Consider the following 26552-nt stretch of genomic DNA (forward strand, 5'->3'; position numbering starts at 1 on the left):
GTACGAGAAAGTGAATTGGCTAACAGCAAGTGACCCACATCAACAACAGTAAATAGGCTACTTTAGTAATATGTCATGGATGGACCAAAAATATAGAATCTATTTAAAATGTTTATGCTGAGTATATTATATTGGAATATATATTTTTCTGGATATGAATTAAACACAGCTACAATTTGGAAAACATTTTTAAACAAAAACACAGCCGAGAACATTTCACACTACAGACCTGGATTAAAAGTGAAGGGTTATCAAAATTGTCAATAAAACATTTCTCAGTCAAAATAAGTAAAATATAGGGAAAGTGTCATTGAATGAAATGTGTGGCACCCAGCTCTACTGCTGAGGTTCCTGACAAAGAGCTGCTTTCAATAATGATCAATTTTTAAACAACATGCCACAATTTTAAAATATAAAATGTTAAAATATACCCCCCCCCCCCCCCCCCACACACACACACACACCACCATCATGTATATTGGACAGTAGGCTAATGGGCCAAAAGAACCTGTTATTTCACAGTTTGTGACCCTGCCAACAATCAGCCAGATCAGAGGCAAGAGTATGGGCAAAATTGATGTGTTTTCTTTTAAAATCTGGAAATATCGTAACCAACCAGCCTCCCCTGTTTGAAAGGCTACCAGCCACCACTGGGCACGAGCTATAATAGCACTGCTTGGGCAGCAGTTGTAGCTCCGCATCACAGTTCATTTTAATTTGCAGATACGCAGTTAATGTGTCTGCAGCCAGATTTTTTCTGTCCTCAGGATGAATTTTCCTAACCAATGAAAAAGCCCTCTCACTATCTGCATTGCTATGTGGGAGGCACAGCAAAGCAGTAAAAAGTTGTTTCAGCATTGGAAACCTGGCAACACCCAGAGCAGCTTTTGCATCAAAGACCTTTCCCCAATATACAGCTATTATTTTCCTGGTCAATAAAAGAAAATCAGAGCACGGCAAACACGTTAGATGGTGTTAAATTGCTTCCATCCCCTACTACACATTTTGGAGACAGGTTACCAACGGTCGTTACCACCATTACTCTTCGTTCAACACTTTTCCAGTTTACTGATGACTGATGGTAGTAACGGGTGTTGGTCATCTGTGTCTACATATAACGTCTATCAGCAATTAAAATGTTTAGGGAAGTGAAACCAGAAATCGCCGGGTAACTACAGTTGCCGTTGTATAAACGGCGACTCCCAGTATCGCCTCCCTAAATTATCATCATAATGGAGGAAGCTTTCCTACATGCAAACAGTAAAAACTTTTTTAAAAAAACAACACACAAATGCTTACCTGTGCAGTCTTTGAATCAGGAAACATATATATATATATATAAAAAATGGTCTGCCACAATCAGGGGGATGTTGTGTTCCATGAGAAATTGGCAGAACATAACTTCTACAGCCATCACAGAAGTCTGGGCAGTCCGAGCCGATGTACTTAAATGACCTGAGAAAACCACGTGCAACGAGAAAACCACATAAATTGAAAATGGTTCTGTTTCATTGGGCATGCGTGTTTGAAAAAATAAATGGTGGATGCTAAGAATTTTCTCGGAGTAACGGAAAAAAATCTCTGATACAAAACATAATTGGTGGCACGGTGGTGTAGTGGTTAGCGCTGTCGCCTCACAGCAAGAAGGTCCGGGTTTGAGCCCCGTGGCCGGCGAGGGCCTTTCTGTGTGGAGTTTGCATGTTCTCCCCGTGTCCGCGTGGGTTTCCTCCGGGTGCTCCGGTTTCCTCCACAGTCCAAAGACATGCAGGTTAGGTTAACTGGTGACTCTAAATTGACCGTAGGTGTGAATGTGAGTGTGAATGGTTGTCTGTGTCTATGTGTCAGCCCTGTGATGACCTGGCGACTTGTCCAGGGTGTACCCCACCTTTCGCCCGTAGTCAGCTGGGATAGGCTCCAGCTCGCCTGCGACCCTGTAGAACAGGATAAAGCGGCTAGAGATAATGAGATGAGACAAAACATAATTTTCCCGTATGAAAATCAGTGTATGCCGTATTGGCCAAAAAATTGCATTTTCCCGTATAAAATACAGGGAAACTGTATAACTTGACATGTATGCATTGGTGCACCAGTTATTGTTGGTATGGATATCCCTGCTCTTACTGGAGTCCTTTGTTCAGTTTGTGCAGGGCAGCATCTGGTTCGTTGGCTCCACAGCCCCATCAGGAACCAACGCATCTCTGTAAAAATCCATGCGCAGCCTTACTTTGTCCATTTATGAGGAAAACGCTTGGCAAAGAAGGTCTCTGTGGAGCACTTCATAGCCTGACCTGCAACCTGGCGCACTGTACCTGCTCTTGTGTTCCCTATGGCACTGTCTAGGTCTCCTGGCATAGTGATGATGCACAGAGCTCCCGGTGCTGGCTAGCTCTTTCGTAATGCAACTGAAGTTGTGAAAAACATGTTCACAACTTCAGCTGATGTTAAGCAGTTCCTCACAGCTATAAGAACGATTCACACTGGTGACTAAACTTGTAATAAAGATGATAAAGACCAATAAGATAAATGGCATCAGTATGGAGAGCTCAGAGCCGCTGTGTCTGGACGTGTCCTTTCACTCTGGACGGTTTTTCAAACATTGGATAATTATTGAGCAGGTTTCACTCTCAAGAAAGGTGCGGGTCCAAATTTATCATCGCATCCAGAACCTGTCAGCAGCCATGCTGTGTGATTTATCCACTTTTTATCCCCCCGGCATATAATGCGGGGGGTTATAGCTATTGCTCCGTCTGTCTGTCAGTAAACATTTTAGTTTCCGGAGCATAACTCAAAAACTATTAGGAATTTTATCACAAAATCTGACAATTATCCATCCATTATCTGTAACCGCTTGTAATCGTGGGCAAGCTGGAGCCTATCCCAGCTGACTATGGGTGAGAGGCGGGGTACACCCTGGACAAGCCGCCAGATCATCATAGGACTGACGCATGGAGACAAACAACAATTCACATTCACACCTACGGTCAATTTAGAGTCACCAGTTAACCTAACCTGCATGTCTTTGGACTGTGGGGGAAACCGGAGCACCCGGAGGAAACCCACACGGGGAGAACATGCAAACTCCACACAGAAAGGCCCCCGTCGGCCGCTGGGCTCGAACCCAGAACCACCTTGCTGTGAGGTGACCGTGCTAACCACTACACCACCATGCCACCCACCTGACAATTACAGTATGCTAAGTAATTAGTCTTTGTGCCTTTTGACATTTTGGGATTCTGTGATGTTATTTATTATTTTTTCCCTCCGTATGTCCATGGCAATTAATTAAATCTAGAAAAATTGATTGGGGTTTCATGTGGGGCCCAGGGGGATTTGTCATCTCCTGATGACTCTTGTTAATAGTTGAAGCCAGATCAAAGAAATTGCCTGTGCTATATGAATCTGGAATATAAGATGCATCTTTATCAGTCACTTTGTTAAGTAAATCTTTAATCAGTTTATTCATCAGCAAGACATAACTCAGAAGCTAATTAGATCAGTTGCTTAGAGAGATCCACTCTGTGCTATTTAGACATGTTGCCAGGAGCCATGGACTGGGTTGCCAGATTGTTACATTATTAAAGAATGGGTTAGAATGGGATATATATATATTTGTCATTTCACATTCACACTGTACAACGAAATTGGATGAAATCCTACCAGCGGAATATCTGCCTATAAAAATGTCTATGAATAACTCTAAAGACATTTCACACTTTTTTTTTTTTTTTTTTTTAATTGCACGGTCCCTTTTAAAACAAGCAGCAAATTTATTTTCTAATAACATTTGGACTGTGAAAATTAACTTTTTGAGCAGGAGTTGTTTTTAGGATTTAACAGAAGTTCACATTGCTTTGAGAGTTGCTTCACGCTGCATGCGATTTAAACGACCTACTTGATTGAGATGCATAAAAACTATCTGGCAACCCTGGCCATTGTTGTGCCTGGATGAGCCTTCGTGCATTGTTTAACAAGCACCTTATTCCAATTTTTTTTTTTTTTAAACAGAAGTAGTGTCTTTTGGCTGTTGGCCTACTTGGCAGTGGAAGTCTGAGGCTGTTTCTTTAAAGCACACCTGTGCACTCAGTAAAAATCCTGCCTGTTGGACGCCCAGAGACGTTTTTTCTACCGAGTGACATTTGTGGTCAGGTTTAAACATGTAGGATTGATCAAAGCTCCTCTTATGACACCTGCTTCAACTGCCATGGCACAGACGTAATTTTCATTTCTATTATGGTCTTGTTCTGCAAACATTATCTGTTACAGAGATGTCAGGAAAGCATTAGAGTTCCTGTTCACTGTGCCATTATGTTCTTTGTACACAAAGTAGATGAGAGGAGCTCTGAGATACGGTGGTTCTTTATGAAAGTAATATTGCTTTAATCCTCATTACTGCTGGTTTGGGTTTACGGATCACTTGTAGCAGGTTGGTCTTTGTAAAAATTGACCTCTCGTCCTAGGCTGCACTAAAAACCTTTATAAAAGCACATGCTTAATATATTAGCATTTCTTTGTTTTGTAATAGAAAAGGAAAAGCACACCGCTAACATTTAAGACGCAGAAGCAATCAAAAGAAAAGAAATTAGTAGTTAGTAGGAATTAAAATTGTGTGTGTGTGTGTGTGTGTGTGTGTGTGTATATGGCTTGTAGTCCTCAAGTCTGACTCATGCCCTAATTTTAAGGACTGCTGACTCGGACTCGTGCATTAACTACATTCGGACTTGTAAATTGGAGACGAGGACTCAGATTTTTTTTTTGTATTAATAGCACGCTGTCAAGTGCCCTTACTATCCAGCATGGCGTCCCGCAAGGTTCTATTTTGGGACCGTTGCTTTTCAATCTTTACCTGAACAATCTTCCCCTTGTATGTAAAACCAGCAACGTGGACTTGTATGTTGACGATTCAAGTTGTATTTATCCTTCCTGCAGAATACTATGGATGATAGCTTAGCTGATCTGAAGAAAGACCTACTGCATGTGGCATCGTGGTGGTGTTCTAACCGCCTACTCATTAACCCAGAGAAGACCAAATTTTGCGTTTTTGGATCAAGCAAAATGTAGAATCAAGTTTCGATTCCTGCAATGATTTTCCTCTGAGAGGAATTGATGGTAGAAGGCTCTGTGAAGGACCTACGTGTGATCTTAGACAAAGGACTCTCGTTTAAGGAGCATGTGGACGCTCTTGTTTCGTGTCTCATGGGAAAGTTGGGCATGATTAGCAGAGTCAAGTCAAGTTTATTTGTATAGCGCTTTTAACAATAAACATTGTCGCAAAGCACGTTTGCAGAATTTGAACGACTTAAAACATGAGCTAATTTTATCCCTAATCTATCCCCAATGAGCAAGCCTGTGGCGATAGTGGCAAGGAAAAACTCCCTCAGACGACACAAGGAAGAAACCTTGAGAGGACCCAGACTCAAAAGGGAACCCATCCTCATTTGGGCAACAACAGACAACATGACTATAACATTAACAGTTTTAACATGAAGTCAGTTTCGTTGATGTTATAAACTCTTCATTGATGGAAACTTGAGTGCAAAACTGTTCATGACAACTGCAGTCCTAAAGTTAGCAAGTCAACTGTAGTCCTCAGCCATAAAAGCATTACTGTAAGCGTCCAGAGCGTCTTCCAAGTGTGACTTTCAACTGTCCACATGGGGCCGTCCTCTACAGGAGCAATGCGATGAGACTCCAACCAGACACAGGGCACCAGGATGGATCAGGCAGGTCCGAGGAGCAGAAGAGGTCAGCATCTCGATCCCAGGACCGACATGTAACTCAGAGGAACAGATTTGGGGGGGACACAGGTTGTTAGGTATGCCCAAAGTCACCTGAATAAGTAGGAACAGTATACATATTGCACTGAGTGTAAGCAGGGACTCTGGCAACTAGCTATGACAGCATAACTAAAAGGGGAGAGCCAGAAGGTAACACAGGCATGAGGGAGCCCCGGGACATAAAGCAGCAGCCACTACACCGTCAACAAACTCGAGTGAGCAAGCGAGTGGGGGACTAAGGCGCCATACCATAAATCCGGGGACCCGGGTTCGATTCCGACCCGAGGTCATTTCCCGATCCCTCCCCGTCTCTCTCTGCAGCTCATTTCCTGTCTCTGCACTGTCCTATCCAATAAAGGTGAAAAAAGCCCCCAAAAAAATCTTTAAAAAAAAAAAAAAAGGAAAGCAGAAATTTAACCACATTCAGCCAACACTCACAGTTGAAACTTCTTCCTGTAGTGGATTGTCTTCATCTCAGAGATGGTATGCAAATGTACAAGTGCCTGAATGGATTAGCACCCAGCTATTTGTGCAACATGTTCAACAAGAGGTCATGAATTCACAACTACAACACCAGAAAAAGGGACTCATTGCACCTCCCTAAGTGCAGGACTGCTCTAGCTCAGAACTCATTTCCTTAAGCCTAGGTCACAACCGGACGTACGATTTTTTGGCCGTGCGATTTTTGGCGTTTCCCAAATCGCTGCATTTTTTTTTTTTTGTTCATGGAGAAAGACGCACGTTGGCCGTAAATTTGTCTTGCAACCTGAAAAAAAACATAAGTGCCCGTAGAGTTTGTTTGACATGACAAAGAACCTCTGCGGCCGGTCTACGGCTGGAAAATCAGCACGTCACACGTGCGCCCTCCGTGCGTTTCACGCGTGCCCTCCGTGTGTTTCTTGCGTTTTTTGCACGTAGACCGGCCGTAGGAGCACGTACGGCCGGTTGTGACCGAGGCTTAACAGAGGTGTAAAAATTTGGAGCTCGTTGCCTGATGAGACTGAGCTGCTCTACAGTAGCCTCTTTTAAGCGCCAGCTGAGACAACACTTGCTGAGTGATTGGCTTACGAGTTAATGTTTGCATATCAGAATTTATGGCAGTATTTTAACCAATAATCATAGTTAATAATAATAATAATAATAATAATTATTATTATTATTATTATTATTATTATTATTGATAAGTTGTTTTTAATGATTTCTTGAATTGTAAATGGGATTTATATATTAATTTTCTTCATTATATTGTAAATTGGATATGAAGATCCCATCTGGGAATCCAATAAAGTCTTCTGTATTTGTAACATGCCATAATAATTTTTGGCATAAGATATTTATATCTACATTAATTTTGTGCAAGAGTGTCAAACCTGCGCACCTTGGCGCGTGCATCAGATAGACTCTCGGGTGCACGCCGGACAGCGCGCGCGCCAAGCGGGCTCTCACGCTGTAAACAACTCACACTTGCACGGGATTAAGCCAGAATCGGCACACCTATACAAAAACTGTGAAAACGCACTTACTTTGCGAAGTATTGACTTGCATTGCTGATACTTACTGAGCCTTATTTTCTTGTTTGGTTTCCTGATCCTGGTTTTCCTGTTTCTTGTCTTTGATTCTGCCGAGTCTACAATAACCTGTTTGTGCCTCGCTCGACCTATTGCCGGTCTTATGATTTTGCCTGCCGTTCTGGATTGTTTACCATCTTCACTTGTATTAATAAACACAGCTTCTGCACTTACATCTGTCTCCCAGCCATCTCTGACAGAATACTTCACACTCCCTGACAAAGAGAAGCACATTCACCTGGTCATACGTCATGTTCAGGAACAAACTAATGTTAATAGGGCTCGGGGGCGTCGTGGCTCAGGTGGATAAGGCGCCATACCATAAATCCGGTGATCTGGGTTCATTTCCCGATCCCTCCCCGTCTCTCTCTCCCGCTCATTTCCTGTCTCTACACTGTCCTATCCAATAACGGTGAAAAAAGCCCAAAAAAATATCTTTAAAAAAAAAAAAAGTTAATAGGGCTAAAACAGCCACCGTCAAATGGTGCAGTTGGAGTCTTGTTCTCAGACTCGACTCAGATCAGTAGTGGACTCGACTCGGACTCTACTCAATAGGTTTTTTATTTTTTTTAAATGACTTGGACTTGAACACTGGGGACTTGAGACTGGACTCGAGGTTTAGTGACTTGACTACAACACTGATATATAATTCTATCCACATTCACTGGATATGATGGATATGAGCAACCACGTGCTCCGATTGGCTACTCTACTACTAGGAAATTGACTCGTATATCGTGAGTAGAGGAAAACAAAATGGTGGAACATTTTGCTGAACCAACTGAGAACGAAATAAAAAATCTACTCAAAAACAAAACCTCAAATACAAAAGAAGCCACAAAATATGGAATAAAAGTATTTGATGGTAAGAACATTTTTTCAAGAATTATTATTATTATTATTATTATTATAGCATTTTTTCACAAATTGTGACTATCATTTTGCCAGTTTGTTTACATTCTAAGTGGACATTATTTTGTTGATTTGTACAAAGTTTTTATTTATCAAATTTGCAAAAAAAATGAAAATGCTCTGTTTCTCAAAATCCAGTGAATGTGGATAGAATAAAACGGTTATTCCACTCAATCTCGTCGTACATGGCTTATAGTCAACTTGGCACCACGCGCCTCGTTGGCTATCAGCTCATGTACGACTCGATTTCGTGGAATAACTGTTAAATGTTAACATACAATATGTTCAGTATACTGACAACGAAGAAGCCTTTATTTGTCATATGCACACTCAAGCACAGTGAAATTCATCCTCTGCATTTAACCAATCTGAAGCAGTGAGCACACACAAGTGAGCAATGAGCACACACACACACACACACACACACACACACACACACACACACACACACACACACACTCTCTGAGCAGTGGGCAGCTATGCTAACAGCGCCTGGGGAGCATTTGGGGGTTAGGTGCCTTGCTCAAGGGCACTTCAGCCCAAGGCTGCCTCATATCAACCTAACCACATGTCTTTGAACAAGATGGGTCAATATATTGACTTGTACTCACCGCACACGTACACCTGCATATTCATGCAGTTATCCAGCTAGTCATGTGACTGCAGTGTAATGCATAAACGCATGCAGATTCATTTCAAGAGTTGCTCTTAATATTGACATCAGACTAGGAAAGTGTGATCTCAGTCATTTTTACCATGGCATGGTTGTTGGTGCCAGAGAAGCTGATGATCTCCTGGGGTTTTCGTACAGAACAGTCTCTAGAGTTTACAGAGTGGCATGAAAAACATTGAGCAGAACTTTGGTGGGTGGAAACACCTTGTTGATCAGCGAGATGAGGGAAGAACGGCAAGACTGGTTCAAGCCGATAGGATGGATATGGTAACTCAAATAATCAGGCTTTATAACTGTGGTGATCAGAAAAGCATCTCAGAAAGCACAACACTTCCATCCTTGAGGCAGATGGGATACAGCAGCAGAAGAGCACATCAGGATCCACTCTGTGATCCAAGAACAGGAATCTGAGGAATCCTGTGGTCACAGGCTCACTAAAAGTACCTAAGGGAATAATTCATATTATTCTATCCACAGTCACTGGATATGAGCAACCGTGCGCTCTGATTGGCTACTCTACTACTAGGCTATCAGCTCATATATTGTGAGTAGAGAAAAACAAAATGGCGGCGTGTTGCTGAAGCAACCGAGGACGAAATAAAAACTCGAAAACAAAACTCCCCCAAAAATACAAAAAAGCCACAAAATATGGAATAAAAGGATTTAATAATGGTAAGAGCATCTCTTTTCTTTTTTTTTCCAAGAATTATTATTATCGCATTTTTCACAAATTGCTACTGACATTTTGCCGGTTTATTTATATTCTAAGTGGAAATGATTTTGTCAGATGCTTTGTATAAAGTTTTTTTATTTATCGAATTTGCAAAAAAATAAAAATGCTTGGTTTCTCAAAATCCAGTGACTGGATAGAATAAGTTATTCCACTCAATCTCATCCATGGCTTAGAGCCAACTCGGTGCTACACGCCTCGTCGTCTATCAATTCATGTACAGTGGTGCTTGAAAGTTTGTGAACCCTTTAGAATTTTCTACATTTCTGCATAAATATGACCTAAAACATCATCAGATTTTCACACAAGTCCTAAAAGTAGATAAAGAGAACCCAGTTAAACAAATGAGACCAAAATATTATACTTGGTCATTTATGTTTTGAGGAAAATGATCCAATATTACATATCTGTGAGGGGCAAAAGTATGTGAACCTCTAGGATTAGCAGTTAATTTGAAGGTGAAATTAGAGTCAGGTGTTTTCAGTCAGTGGGATGACAATCAGGTGTGAGTGGGCACCCTGCTTTATTTAAAGAACAGGGATCTATCAAAGTCTGATCTTCACAACACATGTTTGCGGAAGTGTATCATGGCACGAACAAAGGAGATTTCTGAGGACCTCAGAAAAAGCGTTGTTGATGCTCATCAGGCTGGAAAAGGTTACAAAACCATCTCTGAAGAGTTTGGACTCCACCAATCCACAGTCAGACAGATTGTGTACAAATGGAGGAAATTCAAGACCATTGTTCCCCTCCCCAGGAGTGGTCGACCAACAAAGATCATTCCAAGAGCAAGGCGTGTAATAGTCGGCGAAGTCACAAAGGATCCCAGGGTAACTTCTAAGCAACTGAAGGCCTCTCTCACATTGGCTAATGTTGATGTTCATGAGTCCACCACACTGAACAACAATTGTGTGCATGGCAGGGTTCCAAGGAGAAAGCCACTGCTCTCCAAAAAGAACATTAGCAAATTGCAGACAAGCAGCAAAGATCACGTGGACAAGCCAGAAGGCTATTGGAAAAATGTTTTGTGGACGGATGAGGGCAAAATAGAACTTTTTGGTTTAAATGAAGCGTTATGTTTGGAGAAAGGAAAACACTGCATTCCAGCATAAGAACCTTATCCCATCTGTGAAACATAGTGGTGGTAGTATCATAGTTTGGGCCTGTTTTTGCTGCATCTGGGCCAGGACGGCTTGCCATCATTGATGGAACAATGAATCCTGAATTATACCAGCGAATTCTAAAGGAAAATGTCAGGACATCTGTCCATGAACTGAATCTCAAGAGAAGGTGGGTCATGCAGCAAGACAATGACCCTAAGCACACAAGTCGTTCTACCAAAGAATGGTTAAAGAAGAATAAAGTTAATGTTTTGGAATGGCCAAGTCAAAGTCCTGACCTTAATCCAATGGAAATGTTGTGGAAGGACCTGAAGCGATCAGTTCATGTGAGGAAACCCACCAACATCCCAGAGTTGAAGCTGTTCTGTACGGAGGAATGGGCTAAAATTACTCCAAGCCGGTGTGCAGGACTGATCAACAGTTACCGGAAATGTTTAGTTGCAGTTATTGCTGCACAAGGGGGTCACACCAGATACTGAAAGCAAAGATTCACATACTTTTGCCACTTACAGATATGTAACATTGGATCATTTTCCTCAATAAATAAATGACCATATTTTTTGTGACTAAAATTGAGTGATATGACACTTTTTGTGATTAAAATTGAGTGATATGTTAAATATTAAGTTATTACTGAAAAACTATTGATTAAAAAAAACAGACACTGAGAAATGGTCCTATAAACAACTTTACCAATATAAAAGATGACCAGGACTACAAAAATGCAGAAAAATAGGCTTTACTTATCCAAATGCACCTGTTGGTTCAAAAGTTAAAGTGCAGAGAACCTCACAGCACCACATGAAGTTACCTTAAAAGTCCTTCACTGTAAACATAACAAACTTTCAGAAACAGAATTTAAGCCTATATAAACACTGACTTGCACGTGCTGCTTCTCTTGAACGGAAACATGGAAGTAAGCAGTGTTGCCAGATACTGCTGACGTTTTCCAGCCCAAAATGTTCAAAACCTGCCAAAATGCACTTGAAACCCCCCAACTGGGCGGGAAACCGCCCAATCTGGCAACACTGGAAGTAAGGCGGAAGGTAGTTTGTCGACGTCACCTCAAAACGACGCCAACGATTGGTCAAATTTGCGGGAAAGTTGCGGTGATTGGATATAATTGCAACACCGCCCTGAATTCGCGGGGATTGGTTGAATTTGCGTTGAAGTTGCAAATCGCAACATCGCAAAATCCTGGAGGGTCTGTAATACGCCACGAAACGTTCCAAATAGGGTATAAAATGCTCACGTCCATATTGGCCCCTGCCCCTCTCGACAATGCGTTCATTATTCGAAATAGCGCGTCTTAGACGCGGGCGCGCCAACAATCTGAGTCTCTGCATTTGTTTAACTGGGTTCTCTTTATCTCCTTTTAGGACTTGTGTGAAAATCTGTTGATGTTTTAGGTCATATTTATGCAGAAATATAGAAAATTCTAAAGGGTTCACAAACTTTCAAGCACCACTGTATGACTCGTTGTTGTGTGGGGTTTTTATTTCTTTATTTATTTAAAATCCCCTGCTGGCTGAAAGGGCCTGAAGGGGGATTATGTTGTGGCGATGTCTGTCCATCCGTCCTGGGAAGGGTACTCACTTTCTGAAATTTGTGCTCAGTCCTCTCTCAATTTTCGGAGGAATTTCACAGAACTTGGCAGGATTCTTTGTTCTCTGACGGTAATACGCATATTATAATTTCGTTAAATTCGGTCACTTTTTGCCAGAGTTCCAGCCCTTGATTAACAAAATTTATAATTTGACAATTTCATGAGTGCGTTTTCCTTCTGAAATCAACTCCTCTCTCAATTTTTGGAGGAATTTCACCAAACTTGGTAAAAGGCATTATGTCTGTGGTCCGCTTTATTTTGTTCAATTCGGTCGGATTTTACCAGAGTTCTGGCCCTTGATTAACAACCTTGTCCTTTCACAAATTTCATGAGGGTGTACGTTCTTCTGAAATCAACTCTTTTCTCATAATTTTGTGGAGGAATTTCACCAAACTTGGCAAAAGGCTTTGTTATATGACAGTTATACGCATATTGAAATTTTGTTTAATTTGGGCAAATTTTACCAGAGTTATGCTCTTGATGATTATTAAGTTCTGTGAAACTTTGGCAATTTCATCAAGGTGAAGGGTACTCACCTTCTGAAATCAACTCCTCACAATTTTTGGAGGAATTTCGTGAAACTTTGCAGGATTCTTTGTTATATGTTGGTAATACGCATATTATAATTTCATTCAGTTCCGCTGCATTTTACCAGAGTTATGGCCTAGTTGCCAGTGGGGGATATTGTGCTCTCCGAGCACTGTTTTGAAATAACTAACATTTTCATTGCATATAGGAATATCTGTAAAGGTTTCTGTCTGAAAAGTTAATGAGATACTCTATTACAACATTACTATATTTCTTGTGCTACAGTCGTAAGTGAACTGTTTGTGTTAATGAGAAGTGGTGAGTCATGGGTTTGGGGAAAACAGTGTTCCTTCGTAAGGTTCATTCATAAAGGTTTGACCTTTTAGTGGCGTGGTTATCCTGCAGCTTGCAGACAATTCTGCTGTCTTTACCATCGCACAGATTAGAGCTGAAGTCTTATCCCAGCATTGATGGAGTTTGGGGGTCTCGCGGTGTATCGCTTCTCAGATCAAGTGGAGGAAGGGAGGAGAGAGTAAAGCCATGACTCCCAGGAATGCCCAGAGACAACTGTGAAATTTAACCAGTTAAATCTAATTAGGAGTCTGACTGACAGTTTGATTTTTCAGCAGTAAGGGCTGATCTTAATCCCAAAACATTTTCTGGAACTTTTAAAGGATATTTTATAAAAGCACTTAGCTATTTTTAGCAGTTCCACAAAGCATTGCTTGTTTACAGACCTTGTTACTTTATGAATAAATTATTTCTGCATTGCAAATCTCACTCCCTTAATGTGAAGTCAGTTGCATTTCTAACCTGAATATTTTAACCATTTTGCCTGGTGGGAAAAAATATCTGAGGATATGATACGAGACTAAAACATAATACCTTAATACTCTTCTTTTTAAAAAATTTTTTTAAATTACTTCAGACAATTCTAAACAAAGATGATGTTTAAAAACTGTGTCTTTGCAATATAAGTCAGGCAACATTTTCTGTTCTTATGTAAGCAGTGGGATATGGAAGTGTTTAGTTCCTCGTTTTTCAGTTTCGGCTTTATGGCTGTGACGGTGACACTACCATTTGTTCAGCTAGACTTCATGTAGAGGCAGAACTGGAAGAGAAGGCATCAGTGATGGGCTGGTGTGTGTGTGTGTGTGTGTGCGCGTGCGCTATTTATCAGGGTGTACAAAATGAGAAGTAAGTGCTAATGGAATGTGAGCGTGCGTGCGAGAGAGAGCGTGCGAGAGAGCAAGAGAGAGCGTGCGTGCGAGAGAGCGTGCGAGAGAGCGCGCGAGCGAGAGCGTGCGTGAGGGAGAGGGAGAGAGATAATGCGTGAGGGAGAGAGAGAGAGAATGCGTGAGGGAGAGGGAGAGAGATAATGCGTGAGGGAGAGAGAGAGAGAATGCGTGAGGGAGAGAGAGAGAGAATGCGTGAGGGAGAGAGAGAATGTGTGAGGGAGAGAGAGAGAGAGAATGCGTGAGGGAGAGAGAGAGAATGCGTGAGGGAGAGAGAGAGAATGCGTGAGGGAGAGAGAGAGAGAATGCGTGAGGGAGAGAGGGGGAGAATGCGTGAGGGAGAGAGGGGGAGAATGCGTGAGGGAGAGAGGGGGAGAATGCGTGAGGGAGAGAGGGGGAGAATGCGTGAGGGAGAGAGAGGGGGAGAATGCGTGAGGGAGAGAGAGGGGGAGAATGCGTGAGGGAGAGAGAGGGGGAGAATGCGTGAGGGAGAGAGAGAGAGAATGCGTGAGGGAGAGAGGGGGAGAATGCGTGAGGGAGAGAGGGGGAGAATGCGTGAGGGAGAGAGGGGGAGAATGCGTGAGGGAGAGAGAGGGGGAGAATGCGTGAGGGAGAGAGAGAGAGAATGCGTGAGGGAGAGAGAGAGAGAATGCGTGAGGGAGAGAGGGGGAGAATGCGTGAGGGAGAGAGGGGGAGAATGCGTGAGGGAGAGAGAGAGAGAATGCGTGAGGGAGAGAGGGGGAGAATGCGTGAGGGAGAGAGGGGGAGAATGCGTGAGGGAGAGAGGGGGAGAATGCGTGAGGGAGAGAGAGGGGGAGAATGCGTGAGGGAGAGAGAGGGGGAGAATGCGTGAGGGAGAGAGGGGGAGAATGCGTGAGGGAGAGAGGGGGAGAATGCGTGAGGGAGAGAGAGGGGGAGAATGCGTGAGGGAGAGAGAGGGGGAGAATGCGTGAGGGAGAGAGAGGGGGAGAATGCATGAGGGAGAGGGGGGAGAATGCGTGAGGGAGAGAGAGAGAGAGAGAGAATGCGTGAGGGAGAGAGAGAGAGAGAATGCGTGAGGGAAAAAAAATTTTTTTTTAAATTACTTCAGACAATTCTAAACAAAGATGATGTTTAAAAACTGTGTCTTTGCAATATAAGTCAGGCAACATTTTCTGTTCTTATGTAAGCAGTGGGATATGGAAGTGTTTAGTTCCTCGTTTTTCAGTTTCGGCTTTATGGCTGTGACGGTGACACTACCATTTGTTCAGCTAGACTTCATGTAGAGGCAGAACTGGAAGAGAAGGCATCAGTGATGGGCTGGTGTGTGTGTGTGTGTGTGTGTGTGCGCGTGCGCTATTTATCAGGGTGTACAAAATGAGAAGTAAGTGCTAATGGAATGTGAGCGTGCGTGCGAGAGAGAGCGTGCGAGAGAGCAAGAGAGAGCGTGCGTGCGAGAGAGCGTGCGAGAGAGCGCGCGAGCGAGAGCGTGCGTGAGGGAGAGGGAGAGAGATAATGCGTGAGGGAGAGAGAGAGAGAATGCGTGAGGGAGAGGGAGAGAGATAATGCGTGAGGGAGAGAGAGAGAGAATGCGTGAGGGAGAGAGAGAATGTGTGAGGGAGAGAGAGAGAGAATGCGTGAGGGAGAGAGAGAGAGAGAGAGAATGCGTGAGGGAGAGAGAGAGAATGCGTGAGGGAGAGAGAGAGAGAATGCGTGAGGGAGAGAGAGAGAATGCGTGAGGGAGAGAGAGAGAATGCGTGAGGGAGAGAGAGAGAGAATGCGTGAGGGAGAGAGAGAGAGAATGCGTGAGGGAGAGAGAGAGAATGCGTGAGGGAGAGAGAGAGAATGCGTGAGGGAGAGAGAGAGAATGCGTGAGGGAGAGAGAGAGAATGTGTGAGGGAGAGAGAGAGAGAGAATGCGTGAGGGAGAGAGAGAGAATGCGTGAGGGAGAGAGAGAATGCGTGAGGGAGGGAGAGGGAGAATGCATGAGGGAGAGAGAGAGAGAATGCGTGAGGGAGAGAGAGAGAATGCGTGAGGGAGAGAGAGAGAGAATGCGTGAGGGAGAGGGAGAGAGATAATGCGTGAGGGAGAGAGAGAGAGAATGCGTGAGGGAGAGAGAGAGAGAGATAATGCGTGAGGGAGAGAGAGAGAGATAATGCGTGAGGGAGAGAGAGAGAGAATGCGTGAGGGAGAGAGAGAGAGAATGCGTGAGGGAGAGAGAATGCGTGAGGGAGAGAGAGAATGCGTGAGGGAGAGAGAGAATGCGTGAGGGAGGGAGAGGGAGAATGCGTGAGGGAGGGAGAGGGAGAATGCGTGAGGGAGAGAGAGAGAGAGAATGCGTGAGGGAGAGAGAGAGAGAATGCGTGAGGGAGAGAGAGAGAGAATGAGGGAGGGAGAGAGGGAGAGAATGCGTGAGGGAGAGAGGGAGAATGCGTGAGGGAGAGGGGGAGAATGCGTGAGGGAGAGGGGGAGAATGCGTGAGGGAGAGAGGGGGAGAATGCGTGAGGGAGAGAGGGGGAGAATGCGTGAGGGAGAGAGGGGGAGAATGCGTGAGGGAGAGAGGGGGAGAATGCGTGAGGGAGAGAGGGGGAGAATGCGTGAGGGAGAGAGGGGGAGAATGCGTGAGGGAGAGAGGGGGAGAATGCGTGAGGGAGAGGGGGAGAATGCGTGAGGGAGAGAGGGGGAGAATGCGTGAGGGAGAGAGGGGGAGAATGCGTGAGGGAGAGGGGGAGAATGCGTGAGGGAGAGGGGGAGAATGCGTGAGGGAGAGGGGGAGAATGCGTGAGGGGGAGAATGCGTGAGGGGGAGAATGCGTGAGGGGGAGAATGCGTGAGGGGGAGAATGCGTGAGGGGGAGAATGCGTGAGGGGGAGAATGCGTGAGGGAGAGAGGGGGAGAATGCGTGAGGGAGAGAGGGGGAGAATGCGTGAGGGAGAGAGGGGGAGAATGCGTGAGGGAGAGAGGGGGAGAATGCGTGAGGGAGAGAGGGGGAGAATGCGTGAGGGAGAGAGGGAGAGAATGCGTGAGGGAGAGAGGGGGAGAATGCGTGAGGGAGAGAGGGGGAGAATGCGTGAGGGAGAGAGGGGGAGAATGCGTGAGGGAGAGAGGGGGAGAATGCGTGAGGGAGAGGGGGAGAATGCGTGAGGGAGAGGGGGAGAATGCGTGAGGGAGAGAGGGGGAGAATGCGTGAGGGAGAGGGGGAGAATGCGTGAGGGAGAGGGGGAGAATGCGTGAGGGGGAGAATGCGTGAGGGGGAGAATGCGTGAGGGAGAGAGGGGGAGAATGCGTGAGGGAGAGAGGGGGAGAATGCGTGAGGGAGAGAGGGGGAGAATGCGTGAGGGAGAGAGGGGGAGAATGCGTGAGGGAGAGAGGGGGAGAATGCGTGAGGGAGAGAGGGGGAGAATGCGTGAGGGAGAGAGGGGGAGAATGCGTGAGGGAGAGAGGGGGAGAATGCGTGAGGGAGAGAGGGGGAGAATGCGTGAGGGAGAGAGGGGGAGAATGCGTGAGGGAGAGAGGGGGAGAATGCGTGAGGGAGAGAGGGAGAGAATGCGTGAGGGAGAGAGGGGGAGAATGCGTGAGGGAGAGAGGGGGAGAATGCGTGAGGGAGAGGGGGAGAATGCGTGAGGGAGAGGGGGAGAATGCGTGAGGGAGAGGGGGAGAATGCGTGAGGGAGAGGGGGAGAATGCGTGAGGGAGAGGGGGGGAGAATGCGTGAGGGAGAGGGGGGGAGAATGCGTGAGGGAGAGAGGGGGAGAATGCGTGAGGGAGAGAGGGGGAGAATGCGTGAGGGAGAGAGGGAGAGAATGCGTGAGGGAGAGAGGGGGAGAATGCGTGAGGGAGAGAGAGGGGGAGAATGCGTGAGGGAGAGAGGGGGAGAATGCGTGAGGGAGAGAGGGGGAGAATGCGTGAGGGAGAGAGAGAGAGAGAATGCGTGAGGGAGAGAGGGGGAGAATGCGTGAGGGAGAGAGGGGGAGAATGCGTGAGGGAGAGAGAGAGAGAGAATGCATGAGGGAGAGAGGGGGAGAATGCGTGAGGGAGAGGGGGAGAATGCGTGAGGGAGAGGGGGAGAATGCGTGAGGGAGAGAGGGGGAGAATGCGTGAGGGAGAGGGGGAGAATGCGTGAGGGAGAGGGGGAGAATGCGTGAGGGAGAGGGGGAGAATGCGTGAGGGAGAGGGGGAGAATGCGTGAGGGAGAGGGGGAGAATGCGTGAGGGAGAGGGGGGGAGAATGCGTGAGGGAGAGAGGGGGGAGAATGCGTGAGGGAGAGAGGGGGAGAATGCGTGAGGGAGAGAGGGGGAGAATGCGTGAGGGAGAGAGGGGGAGAATGCGTGAGGGAGAGAGGGGGAGAATGCGTGAGGGAGAGAGGGGGAGAATGCGTGAGGGAGAGAGAGGGGGAGAATGCGTGAGGGAGAGAGGGGGAGAATGCGTGAGGGAGAGAGGGGGAGAATGCGTGAGGGAGAGAGAGAGAGAGAATGCGTGAGGGAGAGAGGGGGAGAATGCGTGAGGGAGAGAGGGGGAGAATGCGTGAGGGAGAGAGGGGGAGAATGCGTGAGGGAGAGAGGGGGAGAATGCGTGAGGGAGAGAGAGGGGGAGAATGCGTGAGGGAGAGAGGGGGAGAATGCGTGAGGGAGAGAGGGGGAGAATGCGTGAGGGAGAGAGAGAGAGAGAATGCGTGAGGGAGAGAGGGGGAGAATGCGTGAGGGAGAGAGGGGGAGAATGCGTGAGGGAGAGAGAGAGAGAGAATGCATGAGGGAGAGAGGGGGAGAATGCGTGAGGGAGAGGGGGAGAATGCGTGAGGGAGAGAGAGGGGGAGAATGCGTGAGGGAGAGAGAGAGAGAGAATGCGTGAGGGAGAGAGGGGGAGAATGCGTGAGGGAGAGAGGGAGAGAATGCGTGAGGGAGAGAGAGAGAGAGAATGCGTGAGGGAGAGAGGGGGAGAATGCGTGAGGGAGAGGGGGGAGAATGCGTGAGGGAGAGAGAGAGAATGCATGAGGGAGAGAGAGAGAGATAATGCGTGAGGGAGAGAGAGATAATGCGTGAGGGAGAGAGAGAGAGAGAGAGAATGCGTGAGGGAGAGAGGGGGAGAATGCGTGAGGGAGAGAGGGGGAGAATGCGTGAGGGAGAGAGGGGGAGAATGCGTGAGGGAGAGAGAGAGAGAATGCGTGAGGGAGAGAGGGGGAGAATGCGTGAGGGAGAGAGGGGGAGAATGCGTGAGGGAGAGAGAGAGAGAATGCGTGAGGGAGAGAGGGGGAGAATGCGTGAGGGAGAGAGGGGGAGAATGCGTGAGGGAGAGAATGCGTGAGGGAGAGAATGCATGGGAGAGAGAATGCGTGAGAGAGAGAATGCGTGAGGGAGAGAGAGAGAGAGAGAGAGAGAGAATGCGTGAGAATGAGGGAGGGAATGTGAGGGAATGTGTGAGGGAGAGAATGAGAATGAGGGAGAGAATGAGAATGAGGGAGAGAATGAGAATGAGGGAGAGAATGAGAATGTGTAAGAGAGAGAGAGAAGCCAGTTAAGCATATAAAACAGAAACCTCCAGAGCCGATCCTCCACAAAACTCCCACATTCAGCTGTGTGTCAGGCCAAATTTCTTCCGTCCTCTTTCCCGCTAGAGGAACATCACAGTTCTTCTTTTCAGTACGTGTTCAATCCTGTGTGCTTTAGGGTGGTTTTAATGGGTGTTTTTTATGTGGAAAGAGAAATAGAGAGGAGTAAAGTGTGTGAAGGACAGAAACTAGGCGAGTGGAAATAAGACACTCCTCCTACCTGGAGAGAGGGAGGGACCTGCAGTGTCAGCAGAGCTTATCAACGCTCAGAGAGAGAGAGAGAGAGGGAGAAAGAATCAACAGCTTCGGATGTGAGTGGGAAGTGCACTCGGAGGCATTGTGAGGACGCACACACACACACACACACACACACACACACACGGGGCTGCATTCTTCACAAGCCTTCCGGACAGCTAACCGCTACTGGGTGTCCTACAAATCACCCTGATCGTGACTAGCACACACCTTCACTGGACTTCAGTCTGCTCCATTCCAGCCTGCCTCCATTCCTCTGTGCAGACGTCTGTGGAAGTTTTGTAAAAAAAAATCATCCGTTTGTTTTACAAGGTAAGAGACGTGTGTGTGTGTGTGTGTGTGTGTGTGTGTGTGTGTGAGAGAGAGTTCCAGCTTGTCGTGTCAGACTCCAGAGTTTTATCAACCTGTTGGTAGTGTTGTGTTGGGACTGGAAGCAGGGCAGGGTGAAACTCGCGCCACGCTGCGCCTCTCGGTTTTCACACACCTGCCTTTGAGATGAAGAACCTCTGATAGAGACTGTGATAAAGCACAGTTTATGTGATGAAGAGCAGCTGATCGTAATCATCACGTTCTTTACACAACCTTTAACTTATCAAGGTAATGTCATGGATAACGGATGCCAGTCTCTGAACTTTGTTTATTTTCAGTCCACCTCTAATCTCTTCTTGGCCTGGTGTGTGTGTGTGTGTGTGTGACTAGGATTACAACTAGGACTGGGTTATGAAAGTTTTCATACCTTCATTGTGTCCTAATTTTTATACGGTTTTGAAGTACAGTGTACTTCCCAATACAGAAATACACTTTTTTTTCCTTTCTTCTGGTACATACGAGCTCGTTCTATTTAGTTTTAGTGCGTGATATATATATATATATATATATTTTTTGTACAAGTGCAACTTGTCATTTAGCCAACCAAATTCTTGTTTTGACACATCATTAAAGAGTTGCAAGCTCTAGCAGTCTTCAGAGTAAATAAAAATCAAGTCTGTTCGACATTTGACTGACCTGCTCCTGCAAACATGTAAGAGACCAATGAGGCCAGACCAGAAGCAGGTCTTTGGGGTTGGTACTCCAGGACTTTCTCATGAGTAGCTTGGTGATGACGGGCCATTTGGGACTCTTCAGTACCGGGCTTTTTAAACTGAAGTGAGCTGAGAACGACTGAGGTGACGTGCAGGCCGTCTGCTTGGTTCAGGCTTTATGATGATCACCGTGTCTCGGCACAGAGCCAGCCATTAGAGATGAAGTGGGGAGCTAAAGGATAAATTCAGACCACCTTCATCCTTTGAGAGCGAGAGAGTCGAGGCTTCACTCACTGAGCCTAGCCTGGAGGCAAGCAGCATACAACCCCGATTCCAAAAAAGTTGGGACAAAGTACAAATTGTAAATAAAAACGGAATGCAATGATGTGGAAGTTTCAAAATTCCATATTTTATTCAGAATAGAACATAGATGGCATATTAAATGTTTAAACTGAGAAAATGTATCATTTAAAGAGAAAAATTAGGTGATTTTAAATTTCATGACAACAACACATCTCAAAAAAGTTGGGACAAGGCCATGTTTCCCACTGTGAGACATCCCCTTTTCTCTTTACAACAGTCTGTAAACGTCTGGGGACTGAGGAGACAAGTTGCTCAAGTTTAGGGATAGGAATGTTAACCCATTCTTGTCTAATGTAGGATTCTAGTTGCTCAACTGTCTTAGGTCTTTTTTGTCGTATCTTCCGTTTTATGATACGCCAAATGTTTTCTATGGGTGAAAGATCTGGACTGCAGGCTGGCCAGTTCAGTACCCGGACCCTTCTTCTACGCAGCCATGATGCTGTAATTGATGCAGTATGTGGTTTGGCATTGTCATGTTGGAAAATGCAAGGTCTTCCCTGAAAGAGACGTCATCTGGATGGGAGCATATGTTGCTCTAGAACCTGGATATACCTTTCAGCATTGATGGTGTCTTTCCAGATGTGTAAGCTGCCCATGCCACACGCACAAATGCAACCCCATACCATCAGAGATGCAGGCTTCTGAACTGAGCGCTGATAACAACTTGGGTCATCCTTCTCCTCTTTAGTCCGAATGACACGGCGTCCCTGATTTCCATAAAGAACTTCAAATTTTGATTTGTCTGACCACAGAACAGTTTTCCACTTTGCCACAGTCCATTTTAAATGAGCCTTGGCCCAGAGAAGACGTCTGCGCTTCTGGATCATGTTTAGATACGGCTTCTTCTTTGAACTATAGAGTTTTAGCTGGCGACGGCGGATGGCACGGTGAATTGTGTTCACAGATAATGTTCTCTGGAAATATTCCTGAGCCCATTTTGTGATTTCCAATACAGAAGCATGCCTGTATGTGATGCAGTGCCGTCTAAGGGCCCGAAGATCACGGGCACCCAGTATGGTTTTCCGGCCTTGACCCTTACGCACAGAGATTCTTCCAGATTCTCTGAATCTTTTGATGATATTATGCACTGTAGATGATGATATGTTCAAACTCTTTGCAACTTTACACTGTCGAACTCCTTTCTGATATTGCTCCACTATTTGTCGGCGCAGAATTAGGGGGATTGGTGATCCTCTTCCCATCTTTACTTCTGAGAGCCGCTGCCACTCCAAGATGCTCTTTTTATACCCAGTCATGTTAATGACCTATTGCCAATTGACCTAATGAGTTGCAATTTGGTCCTCCAGCTGTTCCTTTTTTGTACCTTTAACTTTTCCAGCCTCTTATTGCCCCTGTCCCAACTTTTTTGAGATGTGTTGCTGTCATGAAATTTCAAATGAGCCAATATTTGGCATGAAATTTCAAAATGTCTCACTTTCGACATTTGATATGTTGTCTATGTTCTATTGTGAATACAATATCAGTTTTTGAGATTTGTAAATTATTGCATTCCGTTTTTATTTACAATTTGTACTTTGTCCCAACTTTTTTGGAATCGGGGTTGTATATTTTTATTATTTTTTTAAAACCTCGCTGACCAATGAAAGTCTAAGGGCAGTAATCCATATTATTATATGGCATGAGCTACTTCCAGTAAAATCGTGCGCTCTGATTGGTTCCTTGGTGGGCAGAATTTTCCTATAATGCCCATAGGCGATTACGGACTTTCTTTCCAAGGCTCCGTCTTTCAATGTTGCAAAAAACAAAACGACAAAAGATTAATTGAATATCAAAACCGAATCAAAAATGGCCAAAAGACAAGCAAGAATCAGAGTTATTCAAGAAATGAGCAACGAAGAGCGTTCAGAAACTGGTAACGGCTAACGGAAATTCAGTTTTGAAACCTCTAGTCGTTTATTCTGCATGTGTGACTCAACTATGTTGCAAATATAACGTGACTGAAAGCAGCGTCACACCTCATTATAATGATGGTCTGTTTTAATCTTAGAAATAAAAAAAAGCCATATAATAAACTCCTGATTAACCTCGCTTGCTCGGTCTTTACGGAAAAATATCAGCCCTCAGTCTTTTTGTACGGACCGAGCCGTAGGAGAGGTACGGACTGTCAAGACCTCAGTCTGATATTTTTCCGTAAAGACCTCTCGCTCGGTTAAGAAGTAGTTAATGATTAAATAAATTTATTATTAATTTTGTAAAATGCAAATTAAAAACCACAACTATGACTTGAACTTCAGGATGAAACTGACATGATGGAATGCCTTCCCACACAGATTTCCAAAACAGAAGCAATACAGTCAAATCAAGTTTGGTATATTTATTAAAGTTATGGTTAGTGATGTCCATGTGTTATCAGGCTGGAATTGAGGCACTCCTGTGTTCACTTTGAGCTGCAGCATCTTGGCTGCTTCGGTAGCACAGGAATTCTTTCAGCCAATCAATCAATGGTCTTTAAATAAGACAAATATACATATTTTACAGAACAAAGTGGAAGTAAAAAAATATACAATAATGAACACAAATTTATAGACGCCGAGAATCAAAAAACGCGTAGCAAATTTGATATGCTGGTAATTAAACAGCTAATACATATTTAAATATGATTTCTTGGGGGCGTCGTGGCTCAGGTGGATAAGGCGCCATACCATAAATCCGGGGACCCGGGTTCGATTCCGACCCGAGGTCATTTCCCGATCCCTCCCCATCTCTCTCTCCCGCTCATTTCCTGTCTCTACACTGTCCTATCCAATAAAGGTGCAAAAAGCCCAAAAAAATATCTTAAAAAAAAAAAAAAGATTTCTTAAAAGTATACAGCATTTCGATTTCATAAAATCTGTGAAATTTAGCTCCCTCTGAAATTTGGTCATTGTGATGTGTTTATTTTTGTAATATCTAAAAAACCCAGGCCATTCTGTAGCTGGGAAGTTGTTTAATTTGAGGAGATTCCCTCGCAAATAACATGCGTGAAATTGCTCTCTTTGCACAGTCAAGCAGACAGAGGAATCCGTGTGTGTGCGTGCGCAGGTTTACCTTCTTCTTTTGGATTTTACGCAGCTGGCAATCCACAGTGTCGCGTTACTGCCATCTACAGGTTTACCTTTGACCATGCACTGACAGTTCCATCATTCTGTCTCTAAACGAACAGCGGATCACACCGAGGTGCTCGCTGACCGCCGATATTTATTACAGTAGTTTGGTCCTGCGTTTCCTTTCCTTCACAACATAACGTCTTTTCTTCTCGCTTTCCATTACTGTAGTCGGTCTTTCACGTTTTATTCACGTCCTCTGTTTTTCTTAACTGCTCCAAATTTGTATCCCACAATGCCTTGCGCGAACTGGGAAAGCCCACCATGTGATGCATGACGTAGTATCTTGTATTGCGTCACGGTGAAGCAGGGAAAAAAATAGCGGAGAATTTGGGCTCACGTGGCCCTAAATTCATCGTTCTGTTAAAAAAAAAAAAAAAAACTAATAAAATTGGAAGTAGGGCTGTGCGATATATCGAATATACTCGATATATCGCCGAAAATTCTGTGTGCGATACATAAAATTATTATATCGTAACTATCGAGTATTTTATGGTCATCTTCCGACTTGCGTTCGTTTCGTGTTTGTTTAAAACACTTCCCGGTGGTTTTCTCCCTGTCCCTCAGGCAGTAACGTGAGAGGCTGCCTAAGGGTAAAGAAAACAATAACGTCACGCACTCGCCAACCAATGCTGGGCGACATCTCGGTGCTGAAAGGAACTTCCGGGAAGATTTTCTAGTTTCGGTTGTGTTGCCAGATTGGGCAGTTTTAAGTGCGTTTTGGTGGGTTTTGAGCATATTTTGGGCTGGAAAACGTCAGCAGTATCTGGCAACACTGCCGTACGGGAAGATTTCCTGGTTCCGGTTTCCAGCGCTGACTCAGTTCGTGCAATCGCTGGTGTTGCGTAGGCTACCGTGTAAGCTCTGTCAATTTCAGCGACAAATTAGTTCCTAAAAGAACTAGTAAGGGGTCAGTCATCTGGCGTTTTTTTTTTTTTTGGATATCGCGAGGAGGACGTGGAACAGCAAATGCCAGTTTGTAAAGTGTGCAAAAAAACCTGTCATCACAAAAGGCAGCAGCCGGAATTTTACACATCTGAGAGGCAGAGCCAGAAAACATTCAGTTCAAAAGTGTGCAAAGAGAGAAATGATGTTTTGCAGATCTCTCTCTTCTCTCCCTCAATCTCTCTCTCTATTGTGAATGTTCCAGTGGTTCTCAGTAGTCAGGTTAATAGCTTGGAGATCTATTTTTTAAAATAATTTAATGAAAGAGCACTTTTCTTATTTAGGCTAAATGTCTCTCTCAGTGTTGATCTTGCACTTTATTGATTTGAGCTCCGAGCAGCTCTGTATTGTATTGCCCCTTTGTTCCAATTTTCAAGATTGTTTTTGCAGTTTGTGCGACATCTTTGTTGAATAAAAATAGTCTTATTTCAACTCAATTGTGATTAATCACTAAAGGCCCAGTCACACAGCCAAAACTTACGATTTACGCATGAATTGCGCATAAATTTCGAGTCGTGCGCGATTCATCAGTGCTGTGCGTAACTCATAAGTTTTTTTGACATGGAGCATCAGTAGTTGTCAGTGGATGTTCGACGAATCGGGTTTGTGCGCGATTCCAGGTTTTGAGCGGCTCAAAAATATTGATCACGCACAAGTATGCGCGATTGTGCGCCGTTTAACGTAATTCGTGCGTCCTTTGCCGTAGTTCTGACGCGGACAATGCGCGACATATGCGTGGACCGTTAGTGGTTGATCGCAAGAAATTTACCGCTACCGCGCACGTCGATGACTTTTCACTGACGAATAACGCACATATCACGCATGTCTCGCTGTAGTAACACGTACATTTCACTGATATCCACTGACATGCGCGCTCTATGCGTCGTTCATCAGTACTAGTGTGCGGTTCATGCGTGCTTATACGTGGTTCATACGCAGTTTATGCGTGGAGTGTTCGTCAATAAAAACCAGAAATTGTCCCTCTTTTGACCCTATGCGCTGTGATGTGCGTGATTGTAAGTGATTTGTACGTAGTTCATGCGCAATTAATCGGTGATTTTCGACCATGCACACCCCCAAAAAATGGTCAATTTCTCCACCGACAATCACGCACAAGCCAACTTTATACGTGATTTATGCGTGATCGGCTGTGTGACTGGGCCTTAACATGAAAATTTAAAATGTGTTGTTGAA

At 44.9% G+C, this 26552-nt stretch overlaps 1 protein-coding gene across 3 annotated transcripts in view; it reads left to right on the plus strand.

Moving 5' to 3' along the window:
• The window catches only part of rassf7a (Ras association domain family member 7a), an 87806-nt gene that overhangs the window by 27304 nt on the left and 33950 nt on the right, over positions 1 to 26552 (plus strand). The window contains exon 1 of one of the 3 annotated variants that reach the window (XM_060915096.1): positions 19935 to 20236. The exons of the other annotated variants lie outside the window; for them this stretch is intronic. The gene's annotated coding sequence lies outside the window, so the exon portion shown is untranslated. Of the gene's footprint in view, positions 1 to 19934; positions 20237 to 26552 lie in introns of those variants that run through there. 3 annotated transcript variants of the gene reach the window in all.

This window comes from Neoarius graeffei, chromosome 2 (genome assembly GCF_027579695.1).
Source record: "Neoarius graeffei isolate fNeoGra1 chromosome 2, fNeoGra1.pri, whole genome shotgun sequence".
Classification (NCBI taxonomy): Eukaryota; Metazoa; Chordata; class Actinopteri; order Siluriformes; family Ariidae; genus Neoarius; species Neoarius graeffei.